This window comes from Anarrhichthys ocellatus, unplaced genomic scaffold, assembly GCF_004355925.1.
Source record: "Anarrhichthys ocellatus isolate YVR2014 unplaced genomic scaffold, GSC_Weel_1.0 scaffold17, whole genome shotgun sequence".
Taxonomy (NCBI): Eukaryota; Metazoa; Chordata; class Actinopteri; order Perciformes; family Anarhichadidae; genus Anarrhichthys; species Anarrhichthys ocellatus.
This window is the reverse complement of record NW_022280047.1, coordinates 3,300,781-3,306,780: the sequence shown is the minus strand read 5'-3', so window position 1 is coordinate 3,306,780 and position 6,000 is coordinate 3,300,781.

Sequence of the window (6,000 nt, the reverse complement as noted above, 5' to 3'; positions counted from 1 at the left end):
CCCTGTCTCCAAAGCAGCTGCATGTTTTAGAAAAACACCCTGACTCTGGTAAGCGCACAGACCAAGGGCGAATCACAGCACTCTCCAGGCGGGATGCTCCACCAATCAGGCGGCTGAGGCTGAATGCAATCACCAGCTGAGCCAACCGGGGATGGAGAGAGTGGGAGAACCAATCGCAGCAGGAGCCAGAAACTGAAGCAGTTAGAGATAGAGATAAACCAATCAGGACCTGGAGACCGAATCAATTGATGTGTTGTTATTTGAAGCTCTGCTTAGAAGTTCACCTTTAAAGTCAAACATGCAACATCTTAATCCATTTACTTTGTAATCCCAACTTTATTTCCGTTAATACACGGGGAGATCCACATTTACACATGACTGATGTGTTTCAGAACAAATCCTTCCACTTTTTTTTTTAAGGCTACTGAAAAACTGAAAACAAAAAGGTCTGCTGCAGATGTTGCAAGGTGATGAAATGGCAGAAATCGGCACAGCAAACGACATGTTTTCTTTCTGCTTGCGAGGGTTGTGTCCCATAACTGTCCCTTCACACACGCTCCTTTGTTTGCATGTGCGCATCCCTTTATGTTTCTGTAAGTGTGTCAGTGTGTTTTGTCCCGGGTCACCCAAAACTCTCCGACTTCATGGATAATAAAGCTGAGAGGCGTGTCATTGAAACACGTGCTGCCAACTGTTGCCGAGACACAAAGCGGACATAAAAAAGACTTTACTGACTGTGAGGGCCCCCCCCCTTCCCCATGACCACGGCACACTCCAAAATCATGAGCCACACACGCCCCCCTATCCCGGCCCCATTGTCCTAAATGAATGAGTGGAGGAGTGTGTGTGTGTGTGTGTGTGTGTGAGAGGACAGCTGGCTCTCTGGCTCCATCAGTAGCAGCTGCCCCAGCCTCAGGCCCTCAGGGTGGAACAGTGCAGATTAGAGGGTGGCTGGGGTGGAGTGTGTGTGTGTGTGGCCATAAGGGGACGTAAGGCTGAGGCCACACGCTCAATGAATAAAGGAGAGGACCTCTCCGCTTCTTTGTCCCACCTCTGTGTCATCTTCTTTTTCATATCCTTTCTTTTTCGGTTTCTTGTAACTCTGTAAAAGAAAAGGAAAACACATCTTTTTACAAAATTAAAAAATTGAGGATGCAGTGTAACTAGAGGGAAAGAGGGGGAGACAGAGAGATGAAGGGGAGGATAGACAGCGAAAGTAGCCAGCGACAGTCGGTCCAAAGGCTAGACAGCAGCATGGAGACAGTGGACAGATATGGAGAGTTTTGGGTCCCCACTGGGTGCTGAGTGGGGGCCAGCTACGGTGGCTTAGTGACAGCTGTTACTCCTGCCTATAGGATATCTGAGCCAGGCCCTTTCAAAAACACAAGGCTACGACGGAGAATAAGGCTTCCACTTTTCCTGCCGAGTGTGTGATTGTGTGTGTGTGTGTGTGTGTGTGTCTGTGTGCTGGAGGAAAAAAAGAAATAAAGAGCTTTTGAAATAGATGGGTGTGGATTCCTGCCAAGACATAAACATAAAGAGCGGCACACTTCACCCCGAATGTCAAAAAGAGCAGTCTGGCCGGACTGATAGGAGGGAGGCAGACAGACTTTCACCCCCTACAGAGCCGTTTACAGCCCTGTTTTCATTCATGTTGATTTATTAAGACACAACGGCATCCCCAGGACAGAGCCACAGTGTGTTGACACAGAGGAGTCACCCAGGGCTCCAGAAAAACATGATATTTGCACAGCGCCGAGGGCTTGTGAGACGCCAATCTGCTAAACAAAAAGCCCCATTCGGGCGTGATGCAGAAACTTGACACGTCGTAAAAAGCACACACAACGCTGAAAGTTAAAAGCCTCGAGGACTATTGAGTCATATGTTTGCAAAATCCAGGTAATGAACAATGGGAAGGGGATAAATGAGGTGGATTCTAACCCGAGAGATATGTATGGCACATCATAAATAGTGATTTGAGACTCCTTGACCTTCACAGGCAATTGTGCAAAGTCTTTCTCCATGCTTTGTTTAACTGCTTTCATCAGATGCTAACGCAAGACCGACTCCCAGCTGATTGTTGGATGTGGATTCTCTTTACACCCTCCACACTTCTGTCCTCCTCCTCCTCCTCCTCCTCCTCCTCCCGTCTTGCATCCTCTACAGGCACTGCAAACCCACTGACCCCTGTTGCCAAGGCAACACATCAGTCTGATCCGTAGTGACAGCTCTATTGAGGGACGAGCGATGCTTAATTAGGGTGAGGGATGCCCCAGAAATTAGAACGACGGTTGATTCAATTACGGAGCCTTTGTCTGCTCGTTGTTTATTACACACATTGTTATTAGCCGTAAACCAAAAAGTCGTTTGTCTCAACACATAAGCCAGGAAAAGTAAATGGAGAACAATGCTTCCTTTTTTTTTCTAATTTTGGAAAATGTGTTACATGAGGGTATTTGATACCACACGGGCAGTGAGAGCAGGATAATGACCGCCAGTGAATGGCGCATTCAGGGGGATGCCAGAGAATGTGTTCAAAGTTATACTAACAGCAGCAACTGTCGGGTGTGTCTGAGCAGGTCTGGAGTCTGCCTGGGAGCGGCGAGCCAATCAGCTGAAAGGAAACTTCCTGCAGAAGGGAAACGAGATGACTGGCATTAGACCGTGTCAACATTGCATTTTATTATTCCTTTGTAGTAACTTATTGTACAGCATAACAAAAATGCGCAGTGATCACATTTTCTTCCAGGTCACAAGCCGGTCGGTGCCGAGTCTTCACATAACAGTTGACCAAGCACTTTAAGAAGTTTGGATCTTGAATAGAGCAAGGTTTGGAACAGCTGCATCCATTGTGGTTGATCTCAGGAAACCCATTAGTAAGTGGAGGTTAATTCCACCCTCAGCTGTCAGGGAAACGTTCTGCGTGTTTGGCAGATATCATCGGAAACTATTGAGCAGGTAATTATGAAGTAAACAGGACACAGCGAGCATTAATGTGTTTATTTCTACTCTTGTGCACTTTAAATTTCAAAGCAAGGAAGTACACTATTTCAGACAACTAGATCAAAAAAAAAATGTTTGGCAGCTTGATTTACCTGGACCCGGATGAAAAGTTAAAGCCTGTATGAGTGACTGTGCGCTGGGGCTGCAGCGTGATTAATCGTATTGACATAGAAACTCACATTCACACCTCTACGCAATCTTATATGACAACTCTGCTGTGTTTACATTCGCAGCTTCATGAGATACAACCGGAGGCAAGTCATTGTAGGAAGTATATTTTTAAATTTCATCAACTCATTTATAATAGATTAAGTTATCACACACATGATAGTATACGTGTACCACGTAAAACGTTTGGAACTTGTTTTGCACTCTCGTGTGTTATGTAGTATGTATAATAGTTACCTTGACAGTCATTAATCCGCGGCATATTTTTTATGATACAAATGTATTACTGTGTCTTTTTACCTTGAACTATTACCACCCTCAGCCATCGCCTGATAATCTCATGAAACAACCTGAAAAGAGAAATCATTCTGCTGTTTGCCACTCTGCATATATGCACTCATCAGCTTCTAGTATGTACTCTATTACTATTATTATTATTTCAAAGAGTGACAAGACAGACATTTTGAGAACCAGCAATTCAACATACAATCAACCGCTCTCTTGATGCAGATACTGATCCTGACCCTTGACAAACCCTTGCTATCTCCCACTGTCAGCACATTTCCATCAGCATGCTGATGAAAAGCATCACGTGATTCCCCTATTTACTACAGAAGGATTATTAACAAGCAGAGAGAGAGAGACCATGTCGGTGATGCCCTTTGACACAGAAGGAACTCGGGCACCTGGTCCGGTTATTCTGACACACTCCAATGTCTGTTTCTGCTGCAGATTTGTCAGATTGGTATCGAACTCAGATGACAGATTGGGTGGGGAAAAATACAGCAGAAGACACACACACACACACACGCACGCACACACGCACACGCACACACACACACACACACACACCTGTTCACAAGAAATAAAACGCATGCTTCTTCTTTTGTGTATGCAAATATATGGTTGCGGAGTCTTGCGCATGTGTAAACACAGACGGAATACACTGCCAGGGGTGTAATTGTCATTTCGCTCCCCTATCTCCACTGTTTGCACTCACAGCAGCACACGTTGCTGCACGGTTGATAAGGATCTGTCTACCTCGCTATCTGACTTCGTACCTGCGTCTACCTGTCGGACGCCCTGGTTTACTGTCGAACCAGCATCATGTCTGCAGCTGCTAAAGAACCCGTCTTTCCTGCACATCCCTCCGTCTGAGCAATCAATCCACCATCAGCTCTTTGTGTATTGTACGTTGACTGATCTAATCAGCATGATCAAACTGTCTACCTTCTGACGACATAATGCATGACCTCATGGGTGGAAAAGCACTTTCTAAAAAATGCCGTGAGGTCATGAGTGCTAACAAAGTGAGAGCTTGTGAGAACACCTGAACGCACAATTGGCATTACAAAATACAAATGGATAATTGCATCACCATCTGGCTTACTAGAATTATAAGGATTTATAAAGATTTTTCATACCTCCATGTTGTTGGGTGTCTTCATGTTACGTGTTTGTGTGCACCTTTGTCAAAATCCCACTAATCCTGAAACAATCTGCCACAAATGTCTCTTAATTTCCATCAGATAGCATCAAGTAGTAGTTGGCACCTTTCCATATAAAAAAAAAAAGCATTCTCAGTCCAGCTGTTCTCTAAAGCTCGGAGGCATCACAAAAGTAGGAGTAGACAGACAGCGTGGAGCAGACATGCATGCACGCAAAGACGCACAAACACAAAACCGACACGCTAGCAAGTTTACAGTGGCTCGAGGCAACATTTTGAGTCTTAATAAAACTCGTTAGCGTAAGATTGCTGCAACAAAGACAGGTGCACGTGTGTGTGTGTGTTTGGTCAAACACTGAACAGCATACCCAGCTGTGCATATACCAAAGCCCTCTCTAAAATCAATACAGTGCTACACTTTATACAGCATACACATGTGTAAATAAGGAGAGACGGTGGGCAGCGGTCTCTTTTCATAAAGCCCTATGCCAACGGGCCGAGATTATTTCCATGCAAACATTTTGAGAAGTGCTTACCCCTACATTCTGAGTGCAAGTTCAGCTTATCTGGCTCCGCCAGCATGAACGCTCTGAGACGTGAGTGTGGGTGCAATACTTGTGTGCTTGAACACCCACAGAGAGGGGCTGCTTTGCTGAGCACATAGATACATAATTCATAAACTTGAGCAATAGCTTGAATGTAGCAAGTAACAATCGCATATGCGCAATCAGACATGGTGAAATATGAAATACTATGCATTTCTTCAGAGGTTCTTGGAAGCATATGAAAAAAAAGGTCTCTGGAAAGATGAAAAGTACTTTCTGCAAGGAATGTATGAGCAGTCATTATGATGTGAGTTTAATTATGCACGGCCACGCTTCTTCTTTAATCTGCTGCCGCATTTGTTTCTAGCACGTGTGCGCCACAGTGCACATGCACATGTGACACAGGTGAGCTACTGCATCACAGGATTCAACACTATCTCCTCAACCTCAGGAGCCAGCTCAGGTACGGAGTGTTTTGTTTACTCTGCCATACCAGACAAACACACGGTATTTCTCGGATAGATCACAGGTCGGGGTGTGAAACTGGACTCGGCGTTGGCACACTCTCACACCTAGGTAACAGTACACTCAACCGGTCCACGCTAGACCATGAGCCCCGTGGTGGAAACTGAGACAGAGGAGGGTAAAGGGTGAAAGATCAGTTTCACACTCCTCTGAGACATTAGCGGGCCTAATCCTCAAACCCAGGGGGGGGGGGGGGGATTCCGGTGGCCTTTCGATGGGCTAGAAGCCCCTGCTTCAGGGAAGAGGTTGAGAATACCTGCGAAATCTGTCTTTCGACGAAAAGAGAGAAAGGATTGTGTGTGTGTGTGTGTG